Source organism: Watersipora subatra, chromosome 1 (assembly GCF_963576615.1).
Source record: "Watersipora subatra chromosome 1, tzWatSuba1.1, whole genome shotgun sequence".
NCBI classification, from domain to species: domain Eukaryota; kingdom Metazoa; phylum Bryozoa; class Gymnolaemata; order Cheilostomatida; family Watersiporidae; genus Watersipora; species Watersipora subatra.
The window spans coordinates 59,228,891-59,255,800 of record NC_088708.1 but is presented as its reverse complement, the minus strand read 5'-3'; the positions used below and the strand labels follow the sequence as shown (position 1 = coordinate 59,255,800).

General features: G+C 36.9%; 49 non-coding genes across 49 annotated transcripts; all 49 read right to left on the bottom strand.

The window, feature by feature from the left end:
• Positions 1-38: 38 nt before the first annotated feature.
• Trnas-aga (transfer RNA serine (anticodon AGA)) lies at positions 39-120 on the bottom strand. Its single transcript has one exon. It is a non-coding gene; the product is annotated as a tRNA-Ser (tRNA).
• Positions 121-483: 363 nt separating this feature from the next.
• Positions 484-565, bottom strand: Trnas-cga (transfer RNA serine (anticodon CGA)). The gene has a single exon. It is a non-coding gene; the product is annotated as a tRNA-Ser (tRNA).
• Positions 566-904: 339 nt separating this feature from the next.
• Positions 905-986, bottom strand: Trnas-uga (transfer RNA serine (anticodon UGA)). Its single transcript has one exon. It is a non-coding gene; the product is annotated as a tRNA-Ser (tRNA).
• Positions 987-1,349: 363 nt separating this feature from the next.
• On the bottom strand, positions 1,350-1,431 carry Trnas-cga (transfer RNA serine (anticodon CGA)). The gene has a single exon. It is a non-coding gene; the product is annotated as a tRNA-Ser (tRNA).
• A 758-nt stretch (positions 1,432-2,189) lies between these two features.
• Positions 2,190-2,271, bottom strand: Trnas-uga (transfer RNA serine (anticodon UGA)). The gene has a single exon. It is a non-coding gene; the product is annotated as a tRNA-Ser (tRNA).
• Positions 2,272-2,634: 363 nt separating this feature from the next.
• Trnas-aga (transfer RNA serine (anticodon AGA)) lies at positions 2,635-2,716 on the bottom strand. The gene has a single exon. It is a non-coding gene; the product is annotated as a tRNA-Ser (tRNA).
• Positions 2,717-3,079: 363 nt separating this feature from the next.
• Trnas-aga (transfer RNA serine (anticodon AGA)) lies at positions 3,080-3,161 on the bottom strand. Its single transcript has one exon. It is a non-coding gene; the product is annotated as a tRNA-Ser (tRNA).
• A 758-nt stretch (positions 3,162-3,919) lies between these two features.
• Positions 3,920-4,001, bottom strand: Trnas-uga (transfer RNA serine (anticodon UGA)). The gene has a single exon. It is a non-coding gene; the product is annotated as a tRNA-Ser (tRNA).
• Positions 4,002-4,364: 363 nt separating this feature from the next.
• On the bottom strand, positions 4,365-4,446 carry Trnas-uga (transfer RNA serine (anticodon UGA)). Its single transcript has one exon. It is a non-coding gene; the product is annotated as a tRNA-Ser (tRNA).
• Positions 4,447-4,809: 363 nt separating this feature from the next.
• On the bottom strand, positions 4,810-4,891 carry Trnas-aga (transfer RNA serine (anticodon AGA)). Its single transcript has one exon. It is a non-coding gene; the product is annotated as a tRNA-Ser (tRNA).
• Positions 4,892-5,254: 363 nt separating this feature from the next.
• On the bottom strand, positions 5,255-5,336 carry Trnas-aga (transfer RNA serine (anticodon AGA)). The gene has a single exon. It is a non-coding gene; the product is annotated as a tRNA-Ser (tRNA).
• A 758-nt stretch (positions 5,337-6,094) lies between these two features.
• Trnas-uga (transfer RNA serine (anticodon UGA)) lies at positions 6,095-6,176 on the bottom strand. The gene has a single exon. It is a non-coding gene; the product is annotated as a tRNA-Ser (tRNA).
• A 363-nt stretch (positions 6,177-6,539) lies between these two features.
• Trnas-cga (transfer RNA serine (anticodon CGA)) lies at positions 6,540-6,621 on the bottom strand. The gene has a single exon. It is a non-coding gene; the product is annotated as a tRNA-Ser (tRNA).
• A 758-nt stretch (positions 6,622-7,379) lies between these two features.
• On the bottom strand, positions 7,380-7,461 carry Trnas-uga (transfer RNA serine (anticodon UGA)). The gene has a single exon. It is a non-coding gene; the product is annotated as a tRNA-Ser (tRNA).
• Positions 7,462-7,795: 334 nt separating this feature from the next.
• Positions 7,796-7,877, bottom strand: Trnas-uga (transfer RNA serine (anticodon UGA)). The gene has a single exon. It is a non-coding gene; the product is annotated as a tRNA-Ser (tRNA).
• A 363-nt stretch (positions 7,878-8,240) lies between these two features.
• Trnas-aga (transfer RNA serine (anticodon AGA)) lies at positions 8,241-8,322 on the bottom strand. Its single transcript has one exon. It is a non-coding gene; the product is annotated as a tRNA-Ser (tRNA).
• A 363-nt stretch (positions 8,323-8,685) lies between these two features.
• Trnas-aga (transfer RNA serine (anticodon AGA)) lies at positions 8,686-8,767 on the bottom strand. Its single transcript has one exon. It is a non-coding gene; the product is annotated as a tRNA-Ser (tRNA).
• Positions 8,768-9,101: 334 nt separating this feature from the next.
• Trnas-uga (transfer RNA serine (anticodon UGA)) lies at positions 9,102-9,183 on the bottom strand. Its single transcript has one exon. It is a non-coding gene; the product is annotated as a tRNA-Ser (tRNA).
• A 363-nt stretch (positions 9,184-9,546) lies between these two features.
• On the bottom strand, positions 9,547-9,628 carry Trnas-uga (transfer RNA serine (anticodon UGA)). The gene has a single exon. It is a non-coding gene; the product is annotated as a tRNA-Ser (tRNA).
• Positions 9,629-9,991: 363 nt separating this feature from the next.
• On the bottom strand, positions 9,992-10,073 carry Trnas-cga (transfer RNA serine (anticodon CGA)). The gene has a single exon. It is a non-coding gene; the product is annotated as a tRNA-Ser (tRNA).
• Positions 10,074-10,831: 758 nt separating this feature from the next.
• On the bottom strand, positions 10,832-10,913 carry Trnas-aga (transfer RNA serine (anticodon AGA)). The gene has a single exon. It is a non-coding gene; the product is annotated as a tRNA-Ser (tRNA).
• Positions 10,914-11,699: 786 nt separating this feature from the next.
• On the bottom strand, positions 11,700-11,781 carry Trnas-aga (transfer RNA serine (anticodon AGA)). Its single transcript has one exon. It is a non-coding gene; the product is annotated as a tRNA-Ser (tRNA).
• A 363-nt stretch (positions 11,782-12,144) lies between these two features.
• Positions 12,145-12,226, bottom strand: Trnas-cga (transfer RNA serine (anticodon CGA)). Its single transcript has one exon. It is a non-coding gene; the product is annotated as a tRNA-Ser (tRNA).
• A 755-nt stretch (positions 12,227-12,981) lies between these two features.
• On the bottom strand, positions 12,982-13,066 carry Trnas-uga (transfer RNA serine (anticodon UGA)). Its single transcript has one exon. It is a non-coding gene; the product is annotated as a tRNA-Ser (tRNA).
• A 363-nt stretch (positions 13,067-13,429) lies between these two features.
• Trnas-aga (transfer RNA serine (anticodon AGA)) lies at positions 13,430-13,511 on the bottom strand. The gene has a single exon. It is a non-coding gene; the product is annotated as a tRNA-Ser (tRNA).
• Positions 13,512-13,874: 363 nt separating this feature from the next.
• Trnas-cga (transfer RNA serine (anticodon CGA)) lies at positions 13,875-13,956 on the bottom strand. Its single transcript has one exon. It is a non-coding gene; the product is annotated as a tRNA-Ser (tRNA).
• A 339-nt stretch (positions 13,957-14,295) lies between these two features.
• Trnas-uga (transfer RNA serine (anticodon UGA)) lies at positions 14,296-14,377 on the bottom strand. Its single transcript has one exon. It is a non-coding gene; the product is annotated as a tRNA-Ser (tRNA).
• Positions 14,378-14,740: 363 nt separating this feature from the next.
• Positions 14,741-14,822, bottom strand: Trnas-cga (transfer RNA serine (anticodon CGA)). Its single transcript has one exon. It is a non-coding gene; the product is annotated as a tRNA-Ser (tRNA).
• Positions 14,823-15,580: 758 nt separating this feature from the next.
• Positions 15,581-15,662, bottom strand: Trnas-uga (transfer RNA serine (anticodon UGA)). The gene has a single exon. It is a non-coding gene; the product is annotated as a tRNA-Ser (tRNA).
• A 363-nt stretch (positions 15,663-16,025) lies between these two features.
• On the bottom strand, positions 16,026-16,107 carry Trnas-aga (transfer RNA serine (anticodon AGA)). The gene has a single exon. It is a non-coding gene; the product is annotated as a tRNA-Ser (tRNA).
• A 363-nt stretch (positions 16,108-16,470) lies between these two features.
• On the bottom strand, positions 16,471-16,552 carry Trnas-aga (transfer RNA serine (anticodon AGA)). Its single transcript has one exon. It is a non-coding gene; the product is annotated as a tRNA-Ser (tRNA).
• Positions 16,553-17,310: 758 nt separating this feature from the next.
• Trnas-uga (transfer RNA serine (anticodon UGA)) lies at positions 17,311-17,392 on the bottom strand. Its single transcript has one exon. It is a non-coding gene; the product is annotated as a tRNA-Ser (tRNA).
• A 363-nt stretch (positions 17,393-17,755) lies between these two features.
• On the bottom strand, positions 17,756-17,837 carry Trnas-uga (transfer RNA serine (anticodon UGA)). The gene has a single exon. It is a non-coding gene; the product is annotated as a tRNA-Ser (tRNA).
• Positions 17,838-18,200: 363 nt separating this feature from the next.
• Positions 18,201-18,282, bottom strand: Trnas-aga (transfer RNA serine (anticodon AGA)). The gene has a single exon. It is a non-coding gene; the product is annotated as a tRNA-Ser (tRNA).
• Positions 18,283-18,645: 363 nt separating this feature from the next.
• On the bottom strand, positions 18,646-18,727 carry Trnas-aga (transfer RNA serine (anticodon AGA)). Its single transcript has one exon. It is a non-coding gene; the product is annotated as a tRNA-Ser (tRNA).
• Positions 18,728-19,485: 758 nt separating this feature from the next.
• Positions 19,486-19,567, bottom strand: Trnas-uga (transfer RNA serine (anticodon UGA)). Its single transcript has one exon. It is a non-coding gene; the product is annotated as a tRNA-Ser (tRNA).
• A 363-nt stretch (positions 19,568-19,930) lies between these two features.
• Positions 19,931-20,012, bottom strand: Trnas-cga (transfer RNA serine (anticodon CGA)). The gene has a single exon. It is a non-coding gene; the product is annotated as a tRNA-Ser (tRNA).
• Positions 20,013-20,770: 758 nt separating this feature from the next.
• Trnas-uga (transfer RNA serine (anticodon UGA)) lies at positions 20,771-20,852 on the bottom strand. Its single transcript has one exon. It is a non-coding gene; the product is annotated as a tRNA-Ser (tRNA).
• A 334-nt stretch (positions 20,853-21,186) lies between these two features.
• On the bottom strand, positions 21,187-21,268 carry Trnas-uga (transfer RNA serine (anticodon UGA)). The gene has a single exon. It is a non-coding gene; the product is annotated as a tRNA-Ser (tRNA).
• A 363-nt stretch (positions 21,269-21,631) lies between these two features.
• Positions 21,632-21,713, bottom strand: Trnas-aga (transfer RNA serine (anticodon AGA)). The gene has a single exon. It is a non-coding gene; the product is annotated as a tRNA-Ser (tRNA).
• Positions 21,714-22,076: 363 nt separating this feature from the next.
• Positions 22,077-22,158, bottom strand: Trnas-aga (transfer RNA serine (anticodon AGA)). The gene has a single exon. It is a non-coding gene; the product is annotated as a tRNA-Ser (tRNA).
• Positions 22,159-22,492: 334 nt separating this feature from the next.
• Positions 22,493-22,574, bottom strand: Trnas-uga (transfer RNA serine (anticodon UGA)). The gene has a single exon. It is a non-coding gene; the product is annotated as a tRNA-Ser (tRNA).
• Positions 22,575-22,937: 363 nt separating this feature from the next.
• Positions 22,938-23,019, bottom strand: Trnas-uga (transfer RNA serine (anticodon UGA)). The gene has a single exon. It is a non-coding gene; the product is annotated as a tRNA-Ser (tRNA).
• Positions 23,020-23,382: 363 nt separating this feature from the next.
• Trnas-cga (transfer RNA serine (anticodon CGA)) lies at positions 23,383-23,464 on the bottom strand. Its single transcript has one exon. It is a non-coding gene; the product is annotated as a tRNA-Ser (tRNA).
• A 758-nt stretch (positions 23,465-24,222) lies between these two features.
• Trnas-aga (transfer RNA serine (anticodon AGA)) lies at positions 24,223-24,304 on the bottom strand. The gene has a single exon. It is a non-coding gene; the product is annotated as a tRNA-Ser (tRNA).
• A 786-nt stretch (positions 24,305-25,090) lies between these two features.
• Trnas-aga (transfer RNA serine (anticodon AGA)) lies at positions 25,091-25,172 on the bottom strand. Its single transcript has one exon. It is a non-coding gene; the product is annotated as a tRNA-Ser (tRNA).
• Positions 25,173-25,535: 363 nt separating this feature from the next.
• Positions 25,536-25,617, bottom strand: Trnas-aga (transfer RNA serine (anticodon AGA)). The gene has a single exon. It is a non-coding gene; the product is annotated as a tRNA-Ser (tRNA).
• A 333-nt stretch (positions 25,618-25,950) lies between these two features.
• Trnas-uga (transfer RNA serine (anticodon UGA)) lies at positions 25,951-26,032 on the bottom strand. The gene has a single exon. It is a non-coding gene; the product is annotated as a tRNA-Ser (tRNA).
• A 363-nt stretch (positions 26,033-26,395) lies between these two features.
• Trnas-cga (transfer RNA serine (anticodon CGA)) lies at positions 26,396-26,477 on the bottom strand. The gene has a single exon. It is a non-coding gene; the product is annotated as a tRNA-Ser (tRNA).
• Positions 26,478-26,910: the final 433 nt, after the last annotated feature.

The window sequence follows — 26,910 nt, the reverse complement described above, 5'->3', positions numbered from 1 at the left end:
TTCAAATCATCCAATAGATGCGAAAAGGTTTACATCATCGCGGTTGACAGGATTCGAACTTGTGCGGGCAGGGCCCAATTGATTTCTAGTCAATCGCCTTAACCACTCGGCCACAACTGCTTACGTTTTAAATGAAGATTGATTGTTCCGAAATTGTCAACATTATATATTTAGACAGTTAGTATTAGAACAAGTTATTCTGAAACGTTTAAATTACAATGGTTTCGAGATTTGAGCTTTCATCCTACAATTTTATTTCCGCCATCATTGAAACACGTATATTTGTTCCAGCCATCATCGAAACTACGAATGTAAAACACACTACTGGCAAAAACTTGAGATACAAAATAAAAGACTTTGCTTTTGTGAAGTTCCATAAATATTTGCAACACCAATCGAATGTGACAAAACGAGATTCACTTTATAAGAACCTATTTCAGTAAAGTTCAAATCATCCAATAGATGCGAAAAGCTTTACATCATCGCAGTTGACAGGATTCGAACCTGTGCGGGCAGAGCCCAATTGATTTCGAGTCAATCGCCTTAACCACTCGGCCACAACTGCTTCTGTTCAGCATAATGTTTGTATGATCTCAAGTCGACAGCGTTATTTATCTAGCCCGTAAGTATTAGGACAAGCTATGTTGAAACATTAAAGTTACAAGGAAGTTTGAACTACATTTGAAGTTTCATTGATCGACGTTGTTTTAGCTATTATGAAAACTCTGGATGTAAAACCAAGTAATCGCAATAACCTTTGATATGAAATAAAAAACTTTGCTCTTGCGGAATTCTATGAATGATCGTTAAACCTAAATGTTGTGACTGTGTGTTCCTCACATTTTTTGGAAAATTTTCGTCAAGGCTCAAATCATTCATTGGAAGCCAAAAAACTTTGCACCATCACAGTTGACAGGATTCGAACCTGTGCAGGCACAGCCCAATTGATTTCAAGTCAATCGCCTTAACCACTCGACCACAACTGCTTACGTTTTAAATGAAGATTGATCGTTCCGAAATTGTCAACATTATATATTTAGACAGTTAGTATTAGAACAAGTTATTCTGAAACGTTTAAGTTACTACGGTTTCGAGATTTGAGCTTTCATCCTACAATTTTAATTCCGCCATCATTGAAACACGTATATTTGTTCCAGCCATCATCGAAACTACGAATGTAAAACACACTACTGGCAAAAACTTGAGATACAAAATAAAAGACTTTGCTTTTGTGAAGTTCCATAAACATTTGCAGCACCAATCGAATGTGACAAAACAAGATTCACATTATAAGAACCTATTTCAGCAAAGTTCAAATCATCCAATAGATGCGAAAAGCTTTACATCATCGCAGTTGACAGGATTCGAACCTGAGCGGGCAGAGCACAATTGATTTCGAGTCAATCCCCTTAACCACTCGACCACAACTGCTTCTGTTCAGCATAATGTTTGTATGATCTCAAGTCGACAGCGTTATTTATCTAGCCCGTAAGTATTAGGACAACCTATGTTGAAACATTAAAGTTAAAACGGTTTCCATATTTAATGTTTCATTAAACGATTTTGTTTGAGCAACTTTGAAAACTCTGGATGTAAAACCAAGTTATCGCAAAAACTTTTGATATGTAATAAAAGACTTTGCTCTTGCGGAATGCTATGAATGATCGTAAAACCTAAATGTTGTGATTGTAGGTGCCTAACATTTTTTGGAAAATTTTCGTCAAGGCTCAAATCATTCATTGGAAGCCAAAAAACTTTGCACCATCGCAGCTGATAGGATTCGAACCTGTGCAGGCACAGCCCAATTGATTTCAAGTCAATCGCCTCAACCAATCGACCCCAACTGCTTAAATTGTAAATGAAGTTTGATCGTTCGGAAGTCGTCAACGTTATATATCTAGACAGTAAGTATTAGAACAAGTTATTCTCAAGCATTTACATATATAGAGGTTAAAACGGTTTCGCGATTTGAGGTTTCCTTATACAATTTCGTTTGCGCAGTCATTGAAACGATGAATGTAAAAGCACCTCGTCGTAAAAACTGGAGATGCAACATGAAAGACCATGCTCACCGGAAGCTCCATGAATAATCGAAAACCGAACTGTTGTGATTGTATGCGCCTCTTTTGATCTGAACTGTGTTCAGCAAAGCTCAAATCATCTATTGTACGCAAAAAACTTTACATCGCCGCAGTTGACAGGATTCGAACCTGTGCGGGCATAGCCCAATTGATTTCAAGTCAATCGCCTTAACCACTCGGCCACAACTGCTTACGTTTTAAATGAAGATTGATTGTTCCGAAATTGTCAACATTATATATTTAGACAGTTAGTATTAGAACAAGTTATTCTGAAACGTTTAAATTACAACGGTTTCGAGATTTGAGCTTTCATCCTACAATTTTATTTCCGCCATCATTGAAACACGTATAATTGTTCCAGCCATCATCGAAACTAGGAATGTAAAACACACAACTGGCAAAAACTTGAGATACAAAATAAAAGACTTTGCTTTTGTGAAGTTCCATAAATATTTGCAACACCAATCGAATGTGACAAAACAAGATTCACATTATAAGAACCTATTTCAGTAAAGTTCAAATCATCCAATAGATGCGAAAAGGTTTACATCATCGCGATTGACAGGATTCGAACTTGTGCGGGCAGGGCCCAATTGATTTCTAGTCAATCGCCTTAACCACTCGGCCACAACTGCTTACGTTTTAAATGAAGATTGATCGTTCCGAAATTGTCAACATTATATATTTAGACAGTTAGTATTAGAAAAAGTTATTCTGAAACGTTTAAATTACAACGGTTTCGAGATTTGAGCATTCATCCTACAATTTTATTTCCGCCATCATTGAAACACGTATATTTGTTCCAGCCATCATCGAAACTACGAATGTAAAACACACTACTGGCAAAAACTTGAGATACAAAATAAAACACTTTGCTTTTGTGAAGTTCCATAAATATTTGCAACACCAATCGAATGTGACAAAACGAGATTTACTTTATAAGAGCCTATTTCAGTAAAGTTCAAATCATCCAATAGATGCGAAAAGCTTTACATCATCGCAGTTGACAGGATTCGAACCTGTGCGGGCAGAGCCCAATTGATTTCTAGTCAATCGCCTTAACCACTCGGCCACAACTGCTTCTGTTCAGCATAATGTTTGTATGATCTCAAGTCGACAGCGTTATTTATCTAGCCCGTAAGTATTAGGACAAGCTATGTTGAAACATCAAAGTTACAACGGTTTCGACATTTAAAGTTTCATTGATCGACTTTGTTTTAGCTATTATGAAAACTCTGGATGTAAAACCAAGTAATCGCAAAAACTTTTGATATGTAATAAAAGACTTTGCTCTTGCGGAATGCTATGAATGATCGTAAAACCTAAATGTTGTGATTGTAGGTGCCTCACATTTTTTGGAAAATTTTCGTCAAGGCTCAAATCATTCATTGGAAGCCAAAAAACTTTGCACCATCGCAGCTGATAGGATTCGAACCTGTGCAGGCACAGCCCAATTGATTTCAAGTCAATCGCCTCAACCAACCGACCCCAACTGCTTAAATCGTAAATGAAGTTTGATCGTTCGGAAGTCGTCAACGTTATATATCTAGACAGTGAGTATTAGAACAAGTTATTCTCAAGCATTTACATATATAGAGGTTAAAACGGTTTCGCGATTTGAGGTTTCCTTATACAATTTCGTTTGCGCAGTCATTGAAACGATGAATGTAAAACCACCTTGTCGTAAAAACTACAGATGCAACATGAAAGACCATGCTCACCGGAAGCTCCATGAATAATCGAAAACCGAACTGTTGTGATTGTATGCGCCTCTTTTGATCTGAACCGTGTTCAGCAAAGCTCAAATCATCTATTGGACGCAAAAAACTTTACATCGCCGCAGTTGATAGGATTCGAACCTGTGCGGGCATAGCCCAATTGATTTCAAGTCAATCGCCTTAACCAAACGGCCACAACTGCTTACGTTTTAAATGAAGATTGATTGTTCCGAAATTGTCAACATTATATATTTAGACAGTTAGTATTAGAACAAGTTATTCTGAAACGTTTAAATTACAACGGTTTCGAGATTTGAGCTTTCATCCTACAAGTTTATTTCCGCCATCATTGAAACACGTATATTTGTTCCAGCCATCATCGAAACTACGAATGTAAAACACACAACTGGCAAAAACTTGAGATACAAAATAAAAGACTTTGCTTTTGTGAAGTTCCATAAATATTTGCAACACCAATCGAATGTGACAAAACAAGATTCACATTATAAGAACCTATTTTAGTAAAGTTCAAATGATCCAATAGATGCGAAAAGCTTTACATCATCGCAGTTGACAGGATTCGAACCTGTGCAGGCACAGCCCAATTGATTTCAAGTCAATCGCCTTAACCACTCGACCACAACTGCTTACGCTTTAAATGAAGATTGATCGTTCCGAAATTGTCAACATTATATATTTAGACAGTTAGTATTAGAACAAGTTATTCTGAAACGTTTAAATTACAACGGTTTCGAGATTTGAGCTTTCATCCTACAAGTTTATTTCCGCCATCATTGAAACACGTATATTTGTTCCAGCCATCATCGAAACTACGAATGTAAAACACACAACTGGCAAAAACTTGAGATACAAAATAAAAGACTTTGCTTTTGTGAAGTTCCATAAATATTTGCAACACCAATCGAACGTGACAAAATGAGATTCACTTTATAAGAACCTACTTCAGTAAAGTTCAAATCATCCAATAGATGCGAAAAGCTTTACATCATCGCAGTTGACAGGATTCGAACCTGTGCGGGCAGAGCCCAATTGATTTCTAGTCAATCGCCTTAACCACTCGGCCACAACTGCTTCTGTTCAGCATAATGTTTGAATGATCTGAAGTCGACAGCGTTATTTATCTAGTCCGTAAGTATTAGAACATGTTAGGTTGAAACATTAAAGTTACAACGGTTTCGAGAATTGAGCATTCATCCTACAATTTTATTTCCGCCATCATTGAAACACGTATATTTGTTCCAGCCATCATCGAGAATACGAATGTAAAACACACTACTGGCAAAAACTTGAGATACAAAATAAAAGACTTTGCTTTTGCGAAGCTCCATAACTATTTGCAACACCAATCGAATGTGACAAAACATGATTCACATTATAAGAACCTTTTTCAACAAAGTGCAAATCATCCAATAGATGCGAAAAGCTTTACATCATCGCAGTTGACAGGATTCGAACCTGTGCGGGCAGAGCCCAATTGATTTCTAATCAATCGCTTTAACCACTCGGCCACAACTGCTTCTGTTCAGCATAATGTTTGAATGATCTGAAGTCGACAGCGTTATTTATCTAGTCCATAAGTATTAGGACAAGCTATGTTGAAACATTAAAGTTACAACGGTTTCGACATTTAAAGTTTCATTGATCGACTTTGTTTTAGCTATTATGAAAACTCTGGATGTAAAACCAAGTAATCACAATAACCTTTGATATGAAATAAAAAACTTTGCTCTTGCGGAATTCTATGAATGATCGTAAAACCTAAATGTTGTGACTGTGTGTTCCTTACATTTCTTGGAAAATTTTCGTCAAGGCTCAAATCATTCATTGGAAGGCAAAAAACTTTGCATCATCACAGTTGACAGGATTCGAACCTGTGCAGGCACAGCCCAATTGATTTCAAGTCAATCGCCTCAACCAATCGGCCCCAACTGCTTAAATTGTAAATGAAGTTTGATCGTTCGGAAGTCGTCAACGTTTTATATCTAGACACTAAGTATTAGAACAAGTTATTCTCAAGCATTTACATATATAGAGGTTAAAACGGTTTCGCGATTTGAGGTTTCCTTATACAATTTCGTTTGCGCAGTCATTGAAACGATGAATGTAAAAGCACCTTGTCGTAAAAACTGGAGATGCAACATGAAAGACCATGCCAACCGGAAGCTCCATGAATAATCGAAAACCGAACTGTTGTGATTGTATGCGCCTCTTTTGATCTGAACCGTGTTCAGCAAAGCTCCAATCATCTATTGGACGCAAAAAACTTTACATCGCCGCAGTTGATAGGATTCGAACCTGTGCGGGCATAGCCCAATTGATTTCAAGTCAATCGCCTTAACCACTCGACCACAACTGCTTACGTTTTAAATGAAGATTGATCGTTCCGAAATTGTCAACATTATATATTTAGACAGTTAGTATTAGAACAAGTTATTCTGAAACGTTTAAGTTACTACGGTTTCGAGATTTGAGCTTTCATCCTACAATTTTATTTCCGCCATCATTGAAACACGTATAATTGTTCCAGCCATCATCGAAACTAGGAATGTAAAACACACAACTGGCAAAAACTTGAGATACAAAATAAAAGACTTTGCTTTTGTGAAGTTCCATAAACATTTGCAGCACCAATCGAATGTGACAAAACAAGATTCACATTATAAGAACCTATTTCAGCAAAGTTCAAATCATCCAATAGATGCGAAAAGCTTTACATCATCGCAGTTGACAGGATTCGAACCTGAGCGGGCAGAGCACAATTGATTTCGAGTCAATCCCCTTAACCACTCGACCACAACTGCTTCTGTTCAGCATAATGTTTGTATGATCTCAAGTCGACAGCGTTATTTATCTAGCCCGTAAGTATTAGGACAACCTATGTTGAAACATTAAAGTTAAAACGGTTTCCATATTTAATGTTTCATTAAACGATTTTGTTTGAGCAACTTTGAAAACTCTGGATGTAAAACCAAGTAATCGCAAAAACTTTTGATATGTAATAAAAGACTTTGCTCTTGCGGAATGCTATGAATGATCGTAAAACCTAAATGTTGTGATTGTAGGTGCCTAACAATTTTTGGAAAATTTTCGTCAAGGCTCAAATCATTCATTGGAAGCCAAAAAACTTTGCACCATCGCAGCTGATAGGATTCGAACCTGTGCAGGCACAGCCCAATTGATTTCAAGTCAATCGCCTCAACCAATCGACCCCAACTGCCTAAATTGTAAATGAAGTTTGATCGTTCGGAAGTCGTCAACGTTATATATCTAGACAGTAAGTATTAGAACAAGTTATTCTCAAGCATTTACATATATAGAGGTTAAAACGGTTTCGCGATTTGAGGTTTCCTTATACAATTTCGTTTGCGCAGTCATTGAAACGATGAATGTAAAAGCACCTCGTCGTAAAAACTGGAGATGCAACATGAAAGACCATGCTCACCGGAAGCTCCATGAATAATCGAAAACCGAACTGTTGTGATTGTATGCGCCTCTTTTGATCTGAACTGTGTTCAGCAAAGCTCAAATCATCTATTGTACGCAAAAAACTTTACATCGCCGCAGTTGACAGGATTCGAACCTGTGCGGGCATAGCCCAATTGATTTCAAGTCAATCGCCTTAACCACTCAGCCACAACTGCTTCTGTTCAGCATAATGTTTGAGCGATCTGAAGTCGACAGCGTTATTTATATAGCCCGTAAGTATTAGGACAACCTATGTTGAAACATTAAAGTTAAAACGGTTTCGACATTTAATGTTTCATTAAACGACTTTGTTTGAGCTACTTTGAAAACTCTGGCTGTAACACCAAGTAATCGCAAAAACTTTTGATATGAAATAAAAGACTTTGCTCTTGCGGAATTCTATGAATGATCGTTAAACCTAAATGTTGTGATTGTAGGTGCCTCAAATTTTTTGGAAAATTTTCGTCAAGGCTCAAATCATTCATTGGAAGCCAAAAAACTTTGCACCATCACAGTTGACAGGATTCGAACCTGTGCGGGCATAGCCCAATTGATTTCAAGTCAATCGCCTTAACCACTCGGCCACAACTGCTTACGTTTTAAATGAAGATTGATTGTTCCGAAATTGTCAACATTATATATTTAGACAGTTAGTATTAGAACAAGTTATTCTGAAACGTTTAAATTACAACGGTTTCGAGATTTGAGCTTTCATCCTACAATTTTATTTCCGCCATCATTGAAACACGTATAATTGTTCCAGCCATCATCGAAACTAGGAATGTAAAACACACAACTGGCAAAAACTTGAGATACAAAATAAAAGACTTTGCTTTTGTGAAGTTCCATAAATATTTGCAACACCAATCGAATGTGACAAAACAAGATTCACATTATAAGAACCTATTTCAGTAAAGTCCAAATCATCCAATAGATGCGAAAAGGTTTACATCATCGCGATTGACAGGATTCGAACTTGTGCGGGCAGGGCCCAATTGATTTCTAGTCAATCGCCTTAACCACTCGGCCACAACTGCTTACGTTTTAAATGAAGATTGATTGTTCCGAAATTGTCAACATTATATATTTAGACAGTTAGTATTAGAACAAGTTATTCTGAAACGTTTAAATTACAACCGTTTCGAGATTTGAGCTTTCATCCTACAATTTTATTTCCGCCATCATTGAAACACGTATATTTGTTCCAGCCATCATCGAAACTACGAATGTAAAACACACTACTGGCAAAAACTTGAGATACAAAATAAAACACTTTGCTTTTGTGAAGTTCCATAAATATTTGCAACACCAATCGAATGTGACAAAACGAGATTTACTTTATAAGAGCCTATTTCAGTAAAGTTCAAATCATCCAATAGATGCGAAAAGCTTTACATCATCGCAGTTGACAGGATTCGAACCTGTGCGGGCAGAGCCCAATTGATTTCTAGTCAATCGCCTTAACCACTCGGCCACAACTGCTTCTGTTCAGCATAATGTTTGTATGATCTCAAGTCGACAGCGTTATTTATCTAGCCCGTAAGTATTAGGACAAGCTATGTTGAAACATTAAAGTTACAACGGTTTCGACATTTAAAGTTTCATTGATCGACTTTGTTTTAGCTATTATGAAAACTCTAGATGTAAAACCAAGTAATCGCAAAAACTTTTGATATGTAATAAAAGACTTTGCTCTTGCGGAATGCTATGAATGATCGTAAAACCTAAATGTTGTGATTGTAGGTGCCTCAAATTTTTTGGAAAATTTTCGTCAAGGCTCAAATCATTCATTGGAAGCCAAAAAACTTTGCACCATCGCAGCTGATAGGATTCGAACCTGTGCGGGCATAGCCCAATTGATTTCAAGTCAATCGCCTTAACCACTCGGCCACAACTGCTTACGTTTTAAATGAAGATTGATTGTTCCGAAATTGTCAACATTATATATTTAGACAGTTAGTATTAGAACAAGTTATTCTGAAACGTTTAAATTACAACGGTTTCGAGATTTGAGCTTTCATCCTACAAGTTTATTTCCGCCATCATTGAAACACGTATATTTGTTCCAGCCATCATCGAAACTACGAATGTAAAACACACAACTGGCAAAAAGTTGAGATACAAAATAAAAGACTTTGCTTTTGTGAAGTTCCATAAATATTTGCAACACCAATCGAATGTGACAAAACAAGATTCACATTATAAGAACCTATTTTAGTAAAGTTCAAATGATCCAATAGATGCGAAAAGCTTTACATCATCGCAGTTGATAGGATTCGAACCTGTGCAGGCACAGCCCAATTGATTTCAAATGAATCGCCTTAACCACTCGACCACAACTGCTTACGTTTTAAATGAAGATTGATCGTTCCGAAATTGTCAACATTATATATTTAGACAGTTAGTATTAGAACAAGTTATTCTGAAACGTTTAAGTTACTACGGTTTCGAGATTTGAGCTTTCATCCTACAATTTTATTTCCGCCATCATTGAAACACGTATATTTGTTCCAGCCATCATCGAAACTACGAATGTAAAACACACTACTGGCAAAAACTTGAGATACAAAATAAAAGACTTTGCTTTTGTGAAGTTCCATAAACATTTGCAGCACCAATCGAATGTGACAAAACAAGTTTCACATTATAAGAACCTATTTCAGCAAAGTTCAAATCATCCAATCGATGCGAAAAGCTTTACATCATCGCAGTTGACAGGATTCGAACCTGAGCGGGCAGAGCCCAATTGATTTCGAGTCAATCCCCTTAACCACTCGACCACAACTGCTTCTGTTCAGCATAATGTTTGAATGATCTGAAGTCGACAGCGTTATTTATCTAGTCCGTAAGTATTAGGACAAGTTATGTTAAAACATTAAAGTTACAACGGTTTCGACATTTCAAGTTTCATTAAACGCCTTGGTTTTAGCTATTATGAAAACTCTGGATGTAAAACCAAGTAATCGCAAAAACTTTTGATATGAAATAAAAGACTTTGCTCTTGCGGAATTCTATGAATGATCGTAAAACCTAAATGTTGTGACTGTGTGTTCCTCACATTTTTTGGAAAATTTTCGTCAAGGCTCAAATAATTCATAGGAAGCCAAAAAACTTTGCATCATCACAGTTGACAGGATTCGAACCTGTGCAGGCACAGCCCAATTGATTTCAAGTCAATCGCCTCAACCACCCGACCCCAACTGCTTAAATTGTAAATTAAGTTTGATCGTTCGGAAGTCGTCAACGTTATATATCTAGACAGTAAGTATTAGAACAAGTTATTCTCAAGCATTTACATATATAGAGGTTAAAACGGTTTCGCAATTTGAGGTTTCCTTATACAATTTCGTTTGCGCAGTCATTGAAACGATGAATGTAAAACCACCTTGTCGTAAAAACTGGAGATGCAACATGAAAGACCATGCTCACCGGAAGCTCCATGAATAATCGAAAACCGAACTGTTGTGATTGTATGCGCCTCTTTTGATCTGAACTGTGTTCCGCAAAGCTCAAATCATCTATTGGACGCAAATAACTTTACATCGCCGCAGTTAACAGGATTCGATCCTGTGCGGGCAGAGCCCAATTGATTTCTAGTCAATCGCCTTAACCACTCAGCCACGACTGCTTACGTTTTAAATGAAGATTGTTGTTCCGAAATTGTCAACATTATATATTTAGACAGTTAGTATTAGAACAAGTTATTCTGAAACGTTTAAATTACAACGGTTTCGAGATTTGAGCTTTCATCCTACAATTTTATTTTCGCCATCATTGAAACACGTATATTTGTTTCAGCCATCATCGAAACTACGAATGTAGAACACACAACTGGCAAAAACTTTTGATACAAAATAAAAGACTTTGCTTTTGCGGAATTCTATGAATGATCGTATAACCTAAATGTTGTGACTGTGTGTTCCTCACATTTTTTGGAAAATTTCATCAAGGCTCAAATCATTCATTGGAAGCCAAAAAACTTTACATCATCGCAGTTGACAGGATTCAAACCTGTGCAGGCACAGCCCAATTGATTTCAAGTCAATCGCCTCAACCAACCGACCCCAACTGCTTAAATTGTAAATGAAGTTTGATCGTTCGGAAGTCGTAAACGTTATATATCTAGACAGTAAGTATTAGAACAAGTTATTCTCAAGCATTTACATATATAGAGGTTAAAACGGTTTCGCGATTTGAGGTTTCCTAATACAATTTCGTTTGCGCAGTCATTGAAACGATGAATGTAAAAGCACCTCGTCGTAAAAACTGGAGATGCAACATGAAAGACCATGCTCACCGGAAGCTCCATGAATAATCGAAAACCGAACTGTTGTGATTGTATGCGCCTCTTTTGATCTGAACCGTGTTCAGCAAAGCTCCAATCATCTATTGGACGCAAAAAACTTTACATCGCCGCAGTTGATAGGATTCGAACCTGTGCGGGCAGAGCCCAATTGATTTCTAGTCAAACGCCTTAACCACTCGGCCACGACTGCTTACGTTTTAAATGAAGATTGACTGTTCCGAAATTGTCAACATTATATATTTAGACAGTTAGTATTAGAACAAGTTATTCTGAAACGTTTAAGTTACAACGGCTTCGAGATTTGAGCTTTCATCCTACAATTTTATTTCCGCCATCATTGAAACACGTATATTTGTTCCAGCCATCATCGAAACTACGAATGTAAAACACACATTTGGCAAAAACTTGAGATACAAAATAAAAGACTTTGCTTTTGTGAAGTTCCATAAATATTTGCAACACCAATCGAATGTGACAAAACAAGATTCACATTATAAGAACCTATTTCAGTAAAGTTCAAATCATCCAATAGATGCGAAAAGCTTTACATCATCGCAGTTGACAGGATTCGAACCTGTCCAGGCAGAGCCCAATTGATTTCGAGTCAATCGCCTTAACCACTCGGCCACAACTGCTTTTGTTCAGCATAATGTTTGTATGATCTCAAGTCGACAGCGTTATTTATCTAGCCCGTAAGTATTAGGACAACCTATGTTGAAACATTAAAGTTAAAACGGTTTCGACATTTAATGTTTCATTAAACGACTTTGTTTGAGCTACTTTGAAAACTCTGGCTGTAACACCAAGTAATCGCAAAAACTTTTGATATGAAATAAAAGACTTTGCTCTTGCGGAATTCTATGAATGATCGTTACACCTAAATGTTGTGATTGTGTGTGCCTCAAATTTTTTGGAAAATTTTCGTCAAGGCTCAAATCATTCATTGGAAGCCAAAAAACTTTGCACCATCGCAGCTGATAGGATTCGAACCTGTTCAGGCACAGCCCAATTGATTTCAAGTCAATCGCCTCAACCAACCGACCCCAACTGCTTAAATTGTAAATGAAGTTTGATCGTTCGGAAGTCGTCAATGTTATATATCTAGACAGTAAGTATTAGAACAAGTTATTCTCAAGCATTTACATATATAGAGGTTAAAACGGTTTCGCGATTTGAGGTTTCCTTATACAATTTCGTTTGCACAGTCATTGAAACGATGAATGTAAAACCACCTTGTCGTAAAAACTAGAGATGCAACATGAAAGACCATGCTCACCGGAAGCTCCATGAATAATCGAAAACCGAACTGTTGTGATTGTATGCGCCTCTTTTGATCTGAACTGTGTTCAGCAAAGCTCAAATCATCTATTGGACGCAAAAAACTTTACATCGCCCCAGTTGACAGGATTCAAACCTGTGCGGGCATAGCCCAATTGATTTCAAGTCAATCGCCTTAACCACTCGGCCACAAATGCTTACGTTTTAAATGAAGATTGATTGTTCCGAAATTGTCAACATTATATATTTAGACAGTTAGTATTAGAACAAGTTATTCTGAAACGTTTAAATTACAACGGTTTCGAGATTTGAGCTTTCATCATACAATTTTTTTTCCGCCATCATTGAAACACGTATATTTGTTCCAGCCATCATCGAAACTAGGAATGTAAAACACACTACTGGCAAAAACTTGAGATACAAAATAAAAGACTTTGCTTTTGTGAAGTTCCATAAATATTTGCAACACCAATCGAATGTGACAAAACAAGATTCACATTATAAGAACCTATTTCAGTAAAGTTCAAATCATCCAATAGATGCGAAAAGGTTTACATCATCGCGGTTGACAGGATTCGAACTTGTGCGGGCAGGGCCCAATTGATTTCTAGTCAATCGCCTTAACCACTCGGCCACAACTGCTTACGTTTTAAATGAAGATTGATTGTTCCGAAATTGTCAACATTATATATTTAGACAGTTAGTATTAGAACAAGTTATTCTGAAACGTTTAAATTACAATGGTTTCGAGATTTGAGCTTTCATCCTACAATTTTATTTCCGCCATCATTGAAACACGTATATTTGTTCCAGCCATCATCGAAACTACGAATGTAAAACACACTACTGGCAAAAACTTGAGATACAAAATAAAAGACTTTGCTTTTGTGAAGTTCCATAAATATTTGCAACACCAATCGAATGTGACAAAACGAGATTCACTTTATAAGAACCTATTTCAGTAAAGTTCAAATCATCCAATAGATGCGAAAAGCTTTACATCATCGCAGTTGACAGGATTCGAACCTGTGCGGGCAGAGCCCAATTGATTTCGAGTCAATCGCCTTAACCACTCGGCCACAACTGCTTCTGTTCAGCATAATGTTTGTATGATCTCAAGTCGACAGCGTTATTTATCTAGCCCGTAAGTATTAGGACAAGCTATGTTGAAACATTAAAGTTACAAGGAAGTTTGAACTACATTTGAAGTTTCATTGATCGACGTTGTTTTAGCTATTATGAAAACTCTGGATGTAAAACCAAGTAATCGCAATAACCTTTGATATGAAATAAAAAACTTTGCTCTTGCGGAATTCTATGAATGATCGTTAAACCTAAATGTTGTGACTGTGTGTTCCTCACATTTTTTGGAAAATTTTCGTCAAGGCTCAAATCATTCATTGGAAGCCAAAAAACTTTGCACCATCACAGTTGACAGGATTCGAACCTGTGCAGGCACAGCCCAATTGATTTCAAGTCAATCGCCTTAACCACTCGACCACAACTGCTTACGTTTTAAATGAAGATTGATCGTTCCGAAATTGTCAACATTATATATTTAGACAGTTAGTATTAGAACAAGTTATTCTGAAACGTTTAAGTTACTACGGTTTCGAGATTTGAGCTTTCATCCTACAATTTTAATTCCGCCATCATTGAAACACGTATATTTGTTCCAGCCATCATCGAAACTACGAATGTAAAACACACTACTGGCAAAAACTTGAGATACAAAATAAAAGACTTTGCTTTTGTGAAGTTCCATAAACATTTGCAGCACCAATCGAATGTGACAAAACAAGATTCACATTATAAGAACCTATTTCAGCAAAGTTCAAATCATCCAATAGATGCGAAAAGCTTTACATCATCGCAGTTGACAGGATTCGAACCTGAGCGGGCAGAGCACAATTGATTTCGAGTCAATCCCCTTAACCACTCGACCACAACTGCTTCTGTTCAGCATAATGTTTGTATGATCTCAAGTCGACAGCGTTATTTATCTAGCCCGTAAGTATTAGGACAACCTATGTTGAAACATTAAAGTTAAAACGGTTTCCATATTTAATGTTTCATTAAACGATTTTGTTTGAGCAACTTTGAAAACTCTGGATGTAAAACCAAGTTATCGCAAAAACTTTTGATATGTAATAAAAGACTTTGCTCTTGCGGAATGCTATGAATGATCGTAAAACCTAAATGTTGTGATTGTAGGTGCCTAACATTTTTTGGAAAATTTTCGTCAAGGCTCAAATCATTCATTGGAAGCCAAAAAACTTTGCACCATCGCAGCTGATAGGATTCGAACCTGTGCAGGCACAGCCCAATTGATTTCAAGTCAATCGCCTCAACCAATCGACCCCAACTGCTTAAATTGTAAATGAAGTTTGATCGTTCGGAAGTCGTCAACGTTATATATCTAGACAGTAAGTATTAGAACAAGTTATTCTCAAGCATTTACATATATAGAGGTTAAAACGGTTTCGCGATTTGAGGTTTCCTTATACAATTTCGTTTGCGCAGTCATTGAAACGATGAATGTAAAAGCACCTCGTCGTAAAAACTGGAGATGCAACATGAAAGACCATGCTCACCGGAAGCTCCATGAATAATCGAAAACCGAACTGTTGTGATTGTATGCGCCTCTTTTGATCTGAACTGTGTTCAGCAAAGCTCAAATCATCTATTGTACGCAAAAAACTTTACATCGCCGCAGTTGACAGGATTCGAACCTGTGCGGGCATAGCCCAATTGATTTCAAGTCAATCGCCTTAACCACTCGGCCACAACTGCTTACGTTTTAAATGAAGATTGATTGTTCCGAAATTGTCAACATTATATATTTAGACAGTTAGTATTAGAACAAGTTATTCTGAAACGTTTAAATTACAACGGTTTCGAGATTTGAGCTTTCATCCTACAATTTTATTTCCGCCATCATTGAAACACGTATAATTGTTCCAGCCATCATCGAAACTAGGAATGTAAAACACACAACTGGCAAAAACTTGAGATACAAAATAAAAGACTTTGCTTTTGTGAAGTTCCATAAATATTTGCAACACCAATCGAATGTGACAAAACAAGATTCACATTATAAGAACCTATTTCAGTAAAGTTCAAATCATCCAATAGATGCGAAAAGGTTTACATCATCGCGATTGACAGGATTCGAACTTGTGCGGGCAGGGCCCAATTGATTTCTAGTCAATCGCCTTAACCACTCGGCCACAACTGCTTACGTTTTAAATGAAGATTGATCGTTCCGAAATTGTCAACATTATATATTTAGACAGTTAGTATTAGAAAAAGTTATTCTGAAACGTTTAAATTACAACGGTTTCGAGATTTGAGCATTCATCCTACAATTTTATTTCCGCCATCATTGAAACACGTATATTTGTTCCAGCCATCATCGAAACTACGAATGTAAAACACACTACTGGCAAAAACTTGAGATACAAAATAAAACACTTTGCTTTTGTGAAGTTCCATAAATATTTGCAACACCAATCGAATGTGACAAAACGAGATTTACTTTATAAGAGCCTATTTCAGTAAAGTTCAAATCATCCAATAGATGCGAAAAGCTTTACATCATCGCAGTTGACAGGATTCGAACCTGTGCGGGCAGAGCCCAATTGATTTCTAGTCAATCGCCTTAACCACTCGGCCACAACTGCTTCTGTTCAGCATAATGTTTGTATGATCTCAAGTCGACAGCGTTATTTATCTAGCCCGTAAGTATTAGGACAAGCTATGTTGAAACATCAAAGTTACAACGGTTTCGACATTTAAAGTTTCATTGATCGACTTTGTTTTAGCTATTATGAAAACTCTGGATGTAAAACCAAGTAATCGCAAAAACTTTTGATATGTAATAAAAGACTTTGCTCTTGCGGAATGCTATGAATGATCGTAAAACCTAAATGTTGTGATTGTAGGTGCCTCACATTTTTTGGAAAATTTTCGTCAAGGCTCAAATCATTCATTGGAAGCCAAAAAACTTTGCACCATCGCAGCTGATAGGATTCGAACCTGTGCAGGCACAGCCCAATTGATTTCAAGTCAATCGCCTCAACCAACCGACCCCAACTGCTTAAATCGTAAATGAAGTTTGATCGTTCGGAAGTCGTCAACGTTATATATCTAGACAGTGAGTATTAGAACAAGTTATTCTCAAGCATTTACATATATAGAGGTTAAAACGGTTTCGCGATTTGAGGTTTCCTTATACAATTTCGTTTGCGCAGTCATTGAAACGATGAATGTAAAACCACCTTGTCGTAAAAACTACAGATGCAACATGAAAGACCATGCTCACCGGAAGCTCCATGAATAATCGAAAACCGAACTGTTGTGATTGTATGCGCCTCTTTTGATCTGAACCGTGTTCAGCAAAGCTCAAATCATCTATTGGACGCAAAAAACTTTACATCGCCGCAGTTGATAGGATTCGAACCTGTGCGGGCATAGCCCAATTGATTTCAAGTCAATCGCCTTAACCAAACGGCCACAACTGCTTACGTTTTAAATGAAGATTGATTGTTCCGAAATTGTCAACATTATATATTTAGACAGTTAGTATTAGAACAAGTTATTCTGAAACGTTTAAATTACAACGGTTTCGAGATTTGAGCTTTCATCCTACAAGTTTATTTCCGCCATCATTGAAACACGTATATTTGTTCCAGCCATCATCGAAACTACGAATGTAAAACACACAACTGGCAAAAACTTGAGATACAAAATAAAAGACTTTGCTTTTGTGAAGTTCCATAAATATTTGCAACACCAATCGAATGTGACAAAACAAGATTCACATTATAAGAACCTATTTTAGTAAAGTTCAAATGATCCAATAGATGCGAAAAGCTTTACATCATCGCAGTTGACAGGATTCGAACCTGTGCAGGCACAGCCCAATTGATTTCAAGTCAATCGCCTTAACCACTCGACCACAACTGCTTACGCTTTAAATGAAGATTGATCGTTCCGAAATTGTCAACATTATATATTTAGACAGTTAGTATTAGAACAAGTTATTCTGAAACGTTTAAATTACAACGGTTTCGAGATTTGAGCTTTCATCCTACAAGTTTATTTCCGCCATCATTGAAACACGTATATTTGTTCCAGCCATCATCGAAACTACGAATGTAAAACACACAACTGGCAAAAACTTGAGATACAAAATAAAAGACTTTGCTTTTGTGAAGTTCCATAAATATTTGCAACACCAATCGAACGTGACAAAATGAGATTCACTTTATAAGAACCTACTTCAGTAAAGTTCAAATCATCCAATAGATGCGAAAAGCTTTACATCATCGCAGTTGACAGGATTCGAACCTGTGCGGGCAGAGCCCAATTGATTTCTAGTCAATCGCCTTAACCACTCGGCCACAACTGCTTCTGTTCAGCATAATGTTTGAATGATCTGAAGTCGACAGCGTTATTTATCTAGTCCGTAAGTATTAGAACATGTTAGGTTGAAACATTAAAGTTACAACGGTTTCGAGAATTGAGCATTCATCCTACAATTTTATTTCCGCCATCATTGAAACACGTATATTTGTTCCAGCCATCATCGAGAATACGAATGTAAAACACACTACTGGCAAAAACTTGAGATACAAAATAAAAGACTTTGCTTTTGCGAAGCTCCATAACTATTTGCAACACCAATCGAATGTGACAAAACATGATTCACATTATAAGAACCTTTTTCAACAAAGTGCAAATCATCCAATAGATGCGAAAAGCTTTACATCATCGCAGTTGACAGGATTCGAACCTGTGCGGGCAGAGCCCAATTGATTTCTAATCAATCGCTTTAACCACTCGGCCACAACTGCTTCTGTTCAGCATAATGTTTGAATGATCTGAAGTCGACAGCGTTATTTATCTAGTCCATAAGTATTAGGACAAGCTATGTTGAAACATTAAAGTTACAACGGTTTCGACATTTAAAGTTTCATTGATCGACTTTGTTTTAGCTATTATGAAAACTCTGGATGTAAAACCAAGTAATCACAATAACCTTTGATATGAAATAAAAAACTTTGCTCTTGCGGAATTCTATGAATGATCGTAAAACCTAAATGTTGTGACTGTGTGTTCCTTACATTTCTTGGAAAATTTTCGTCAAGGCTCAAATCATTCATTGGAAGGCAAAAAACTTTGCATCATCACAGTTGACAGGATTCGAACCTGTGCAGGCACAGCCCAATTGATTTCAAGTCAATCGCCTCAACCAATCGGCCCCAACTGCTTAAATTGTAAATGAAGTTTGATCGTTCGGAAGTCGTCAACGTTTTATATCTAGACACTAAGTATTAGAACAAGTTATTCTCAAGCATTTACATATATAGAGGTTAAAACGGTTTCGCGATTTGAGGTTTCCTTATACAATTTCGTTTGCGCAGTCATTGAAACGATGAATGTAAAAGCACCTTGTCGTAAAAACTGGAGATGCAACATGAAAGACCATGCCAACCGGAAGCTCCATGAATAATCGAAAACCGAACTGTTGTGATTGTATGCGCCTCTTTTGATCTGAACCGTGTTCAGCAAAGCTCCAATCATCTATTGGACGCAAAAAACTTTACATCGCCGCAGTTGATAGGATTCGAACCTGTGCGGGCATAGCCCAATTGATTTCAAGTCAATCGCCTTAACCACTCGACCACAACTGCTTACGTTTTAAATGAAGATTGATCGTTCCGAAATTGTCAACATTATATATTTAGACAGTTAGTATTAGAACAAGTTATTCTGAAACGTTTAAGTTACTACGGTTTCGAGATTTGAGCTTTCATCCTACAATTTTATTTCCGCCATCATTGAAACACGTATAATTGTTCCAGCCATCATCGAAACTAGGAATGTAAAACACACAACTGGCAAAAACTTGAGATACAAAATAAAAGACTTTGCTTTTGTGAAGTTCCATAAACATTTGCAGCACCAATCGAATGTGACAAAACAAGATTCACATTATAAGAACCTATTTCAGCAAAGTTCAAATCATCCAATAGATGCGAAAAGCTTTACATCATCGCAGTTGACAGGATTCGAACCTGAGCGGGCAGAGCACAATTGATTTCGAGTCAATCCCCTTAACCACTCGACCACAACTGCTTCTGTTCAGCATAATGTTTGTATGATCTCAAGTCGACAGCGTTATTTATCTAGCCCGTAAGTATTAGGACAACCTATGTTGAAACATTAAAGTTAAAACGGTTTCCATATTTAATGTTTCATTAAACGATTTTGTTTGAGCAACTTTGAAAACTCTGGATGTAAAACCAAGTAATCGCAAAAACTTTTGATATGTAATAAAAGACTTTGCTCTTGCGGAATGCTATGAATGATCGTAAAACCTAAATGTTGTGATTGTAGGTGCCTAACAATTTTTGGAAAATTTTCGTCAAGGCTCAAATCATTCATTGGAAGCCAAAAAACTTTGCACCATCGCAGCTGATAGGATTCGAACCTGTGCAGGCACAGCCCAATTGATTTCAAGTCAATCGCCTCAACCAATCGACCCCAACTGCCTAAATTGTAAATGAAGTTTGATCGTTCGGAAGTCGTCAACGTTATATATCTAGACAGTAAGTATTAGAACAAGTTATTCTCAAGCATTTACATATATAGAGGTTAAAACGGTTTCGCGATTTGAGGTTTCCTTATACAATTTCGTTTGCGCAGTCATTGAAACGATGAATGTAAAAGCACCTCGTCGTAAAAACTGGAGATGCAACATGAAAGACCATGCTCACCGGAAGCTCCATGAATAATCGAAAACCGAACTGTTGTGATTGTATGCGCCTCTTTTGATCTGAACTGTGTTCAGCAAAGCTCAAATCATCTATTGTACGCAAAAAACTTTACATCGCCGCAGTTGACAGGATTCGAACCTGTGCGGGCATAGCCCAATTGATTTCAAGTCAATCGCCTTAACCACTCAGCCACAACTGCTTCTGTTCAGCATAATGTTTGAGCGATCTGAAGTCGACAGCGTTATTTATATAGCCCGTAAGTATTAGGACAACCTATGTTGAAACATTAAAGTTAAAACGGTTTCGACATTTAATGTTTCATTAAACGACTTTGTTTGAGCTACTTTGAAAACTCTGGCTGTAACACCAAGTAATCGCAAAAACTTTTGATATGAAATAAAAGACTTTGCTCTTGCGGAATTCTATGAATGATCGTTAAACCTAAATGTTGTGATTGTAGGTGCCTCAAATTTTTTGGAAAATTTTCGTCAAGGCTCAAATCATTCATTGGAAGCCAAAAAACTTTGCACCATCACAGTTGACAGGATTCGAACCTGTGCGGGCATAGCCCAATTGATTTCAAGTCAATCGCCTTAACCACTCGGCCACAACTGCTTACGTTTTAAATGAAGATTGATTGTTCCGAAATTGTCAACATTATATATTTAGACAGTTAGTATTAGAACAAGTTATTCTGAAACGTTTAAATTACAACGGTTTCGAGATTTGAGCTTTCATCCTACAATTTTATTTCCGCCATCATTGAAACACGTATAATTGTTCCAGCCATCATCGAAACTAGGAATGTAAAACACACAACTGGCAAAAACTTGAGATACAAAATAAAAGACTTTGCTTTTGTGAAGTTCCATAAATATTTGCAACACCAATCGAATGTGACAAAACAAGATTCACATTATAAGAACCTATTTCAGTAAAGTCCAAATCATCCAATAGATGCGAAAAGGTTTACATCATCGCGATTGACAGGATTCGAACTTGTGCGGGCAGGGCCCAATTGATTTCTAGTCAATCGCCTTAACCACTCGGCCACAACTGCTTACGTTTTAAATGAAGATTGATTGTTCCGAAATTGTCAACATTATATATTTAGACAGTTAGTATTAGAACAAGTTATTCTGAAACGTTTAAATTACAACCGTTTCGAGATTTGAGCTTTCATCCTACAATTTTATTTCCGCCATCATTGAAACACGTATATTTGTTCCAGCCATCATCGAAACTACGAATGTAAAACACACTACTGGCAAAAACTTGAGATACAAAATAAAACACTTTGCTTTTGTGAAGTTCCATAAATATTTGCAACACCAATCGAATGTGACAAAACGAGATTTACTTTATAAGAGCCTATTTCAGTAAAGTTCAAATCATCCAATAGATGCGAAAAGCTTTACATCATCGCAGTTGACAGGATTCGAACCTGTGCGGGCAGAGCCCAATTGATTTCTAGTCAATCGCCTTAACCACTCGGCCACAACTGCTTCTGTTCAGCATAATGTTTGTATGATCTCAAGTCGACAGCGTTATTTATCTAGCCCGTAAGTATTAGGACAAGCTATGTTGAAACATTAAAGTTACAACGGTTTCGACATTTAAAGTTTCATTGATCGACTTTGTTTTAGCTATTATGAAAACTCTAGATGTAAAACCAAGTAATCGCAAAAACTTTTGATATGTAATAAAAGACTTTGCTCTTGCGGAATGCTATGAATGATCGTAAAACCTAAATGTTGTGATTGTAGGTGCCTCAAATTTTTTGGAAAATTTTCGTCAAGGCTCAAATCATTCATTGGAAGCCAAAAAACTTTGCACCATCGCAGCTGATAGGATTCGAACCTGTGCGGGCATAGCCCAATTGATTTCAAGTCAATCGCCTTAACCACTCGGCCACAACTGCTTACGTTTTAAATGAAGATTGATTGTTCCGAAATTGTCAACATTATATATTTAGACAGTTAGTATTAGAACAAGTTATTCTGAAACGTTTAAATTACAACGGTTTCGAGATTTGAGCTTTCATCCTACAAGTTTATTTCCGCCATCATTGAAACACGTATATTTGTTCCAGCCATCATCGAAACTACGAATGTAAAACACACAACTGGCAAAAAGTTGAGATACAAAATAAAAGACTTTGCTTTTGTGAAGTTCCATAAATATTTGCAACACCAATCGAATGTGACAAAACAAGATTCACATTATAAGAACCTATTTTAGTAAAGTTCAAATGATCCAATAGATGCGAAAAGCTTTACATCATCGCAGTTGATAGGATTCGAACCTGTGCAGGCACAGCCCAATTGATTTCAAATGAATCGCCTTAACCACTCGACCACAACTGCTTACGTTTTAAATGAAGATTGATCGTTCCGAAATTGTCAACATTATATATTTAGACAGTTAGTATTAGAACAAGTTATTCTGAAACGTTTAAGTTACTACGGTTTCGAGATTTGAGCTTTCATCCTACAATTTTATTTCCGCCATCATTGAAACACGTATATTTGTTCCAGCCATCATCGAAACTACGAATGTAAAACACACTACTGGCAAAAACTTGAGATACAAAATAAAAGACTTTGCTTTTGTGAAGTTCCATAAACATTTGCAGCACCAATCGAATGTGACAAAACAAGTTTCACATTATAAGAACCTATTTCAGCAAAGTTCAAATCATCCAATCGATGCGAAAAGCTTTACATCATCGCAGTTGACAGGATTCGAACCTGAGCGGGCAGAGCCCAATTGATTTCGAGTCAATCCCCTTAACCACTCGACCACAACTGCTTCTGTTCAGCATAATGTTTGAATGATCTGAAGTCGACAGCGTTATTTATCTAGTCCGTAAGTATTAGGACAAGTTATGTTAAAACATTAAAGTTACAACGGTTTCGACATTTCAAGTTTCATTAAACGCCTTGGTTTTAGCTATTATGAAAACTCTGGATGTAAAACCAAGTAATCGCAAAAACTTTTGATATGAAATAAAAGACTTTGCTCTTGCGGAATTCTATGAATGATCGTAAAACCTAAATGTTGTGACTGTGTGTTCCTCACATTTTTTGGAAAATTTTCGTCAAGGCTCAAATAATTCATAGGAAGCCAAAAAACTTTGCATCATCACAGTTGACAGGATTCGAACCTGTGCAGGCACAGCCCAATTGATTTCAAGTCAATCGCCTCAACCACCCGACCCCAACTGCTTAAATTGTAAATTAAGTTTGATCGTTCGGAAGTCGTCAACGTTATATATCTAGACAGTAAGTATTAGAACAAGTTATTCTCAAGCATTTACATATATAGAGGTTAAAACGGTTTCGCAATTTGAGGTTTCCTTATACAATTTCGTTTGCGCAGTCATTGAAACGATGAATGTAAAACCACCTTGTCGTAAAAACTGGAGATGCAACATGAAAGACCATGCTCACCGGAAGCTCCATGAATAATCGAAAACCGAACTGTTGTGATTGTATGCGCCTCTTTTGATCTGAACTGTGTTCCGCAAAGCTCAAATCATCTATTGGACGCAAATAACTTTACATCGCCGCAGTTAACAGGATTCGATCCTGTGCGGGCAGAGCCCAATTGATTTCTAGTCAATCGCCTTAACCACTCAGCCACGACTGCTTACGTTTTAAATGAAGATTGTTGTTCCGAAATTGTCAACATTATATATTTAGACAGTTAGTATTAGAACAAGTTATTCTGAAACGTTTAAATTACAACGGTTTCGAGATTTGAGCTTTCATCCTACAATTTTATTTTCGCCATCATTGAAACACGTATATTTGTTTCAGCCATCATCGAAACTACGAATGTAGAACACACAACTGGCAAAAACTTTTGATACAAAATAAAAGACTTTGCTTTTGCGGAATTCTATGAATGATCGTATAACCTAAATGTTGTGACTGTGTGTTCCTCACATTTTTTGGAAAATTTCATCAAGGCTCAAATCATTCATTGGAAGCCAAAAAACTTTACATCATCGCAGTTGACAGGATTCAAACCTGTGCAGGCACAGCCCAATTGATTTCAAGTCAATCGCCTCAACCAACCGACCCCAACTGCTTAAATTGTAAATGAAGTTTGATCGTTCGGAAGTCGTAAACGTTATATATCTAGACAGTAAGTATTAGAACAAGTTATTCTCAAGCATTTACATATATAGAGGTTAAAACGGTTTCGCGATTTGAGGTTTCCTAATACAATTTCGTTTGCGCAGTCATTGAAACGATGAATGTAAAAGCACCTCGTCGTAAAAACTGGAGATGCAACATGAAAGACCATGCTCACCGGAAGCTCCATGAATAATCGAAAACCGAACTGTTGTGATTGTATGCGCCTCTTTTGATCTGAACCGTGTTCAGCAAAGCTCCAATCATCTATTGGACGCAAAAAACTTTACATCGCCGCAGTTGATAGGATTCGAACCTGTGCGGGCAGAGCCCAATTGATTTCTAGTCAAACGCCTTAACCACTCGGCCACGACTGCTTACGTTTTAAATGAAGATTGACTGTTCCGAAATTGTCAACATTATATATTTAGACAGTTAGTATTAGAACAAGTTATTCTGAAACAATTAAATTACAACGGTTTCGAGAATTGAGCTTTCATCCTACAATTTTAGTTCCGCCATTATTGAAACACGTATATTTGTTCCAGCCATCATCGAGAATACGAATGTAAAACACACAACTGGCAAAAACTTGAGATACAAAATAAAAGACTTTGCTTTTGCGAAGCTCCATAACTATTTGCAACACCAATCGAATGTGACAAAACATGATTCACATTATAAGAACCTTTTTCAACAAAGTTCAAATCATCCAATAGATGCGAAAAGCTTTACATCATCGCAGTTGACAGGATTCGAACCTGTGCGGGCAGAGCCCAATTGATTTCTAATCAATCGCTTTAACCACTCGGCCACAACTGCTTCTGTTCAGCATAATGTTTGAATGATCTGAAGTCGACAGCGTTATTTATCTAGTCCATAAGTATTAGGACAAGCTATGTTGAAACATTAAAGTTACAACGGTTTCGACATTTAAAGTTTCATTAAACGACTTTGTTTTAGCTATTATGAAAACTCCGGATGTCAAATCAAATAATCGCAAAAACTTTTGATATGAAATAAAAGACTTTGCTCTTGCGGATTTCTATGAATGATCGTAAAACCTAAATGTTGTGACTGTGTGTTCCTCACAGTTTTTGGAAAATTTCATCAAGGCTCAAATCATTCATTGGAAGCCAAAAAACTTTTCATCATCGCAGTTGACAGGATTCGAACCTGTGCGGGCATAGCCCAATTGATTTCAAGTCAATCGCCTTAACCACTCGGCCACAACTGCTTACAATTTAAATGAAGATTGATTGTTCCGAAATTGTCAACATTATATATTTAGACAGTTAGTATTAGAACAAGTTATTCTGAAACGTTTAAGTTACAACGGCTTCGAGATTTGAGCTTTCATCCTACAATTTTATTTCCGCCATCATTGAAACACGTATATTTGTTCCAGCCATCATCGAAACTACGAATGTAAAACACACATTTGGCAAAAACTTGAGATACAAAATAAAAGACTTTGCTTTTGTGAAGTTCCATAAATATTTGCAACACCAATCGAATGTGACAAAACAAGATTCACATTATAAGAACCTATTTCAGTAAAGTTCAAATCATCCAATAGATGCGAAAAGCTTTACATCATCGCAGTTGACAGGATTCGAACCTGTCCAGGCAGAGCCCAATTGATTTCGAGTCAATCGCCTTAACCACTCGGCCACAACTGCTTTTGTTCAGCATAATGTTTGTATGATCTCAAGTCGACAGCGTTATTTATCTAGCCCGTAAGTATTAGGACAACCTATGTTGAAACATTAAAGTTAAAACGGTTTCGACATTTAATGTTTCATTAAACGACTTTGTTTGAGCTACTTTGAAAACTCTGGCTGTAACACCAAGTAATCGCAAAAACTTTTGATATGAAATAAAAGACTTTGCTCTTGCGGAATTCTATGAATGATCGTTACACCTAAATGTTGTGATTGTGTGTGCCTCAAATTTTTTGGAAAATTTTCGTCAAGGCTCAAATCATTCATTGGAAGCCAAAAAACTTTGCACCATCGCAGCTGATAGGATTCGAACCTGTTCAGGCACAGCCCAATTGATTTCAAGTCAATCGCCTCAACCAACCGACCCCAACTGCTTAAATTGTAAATGAAG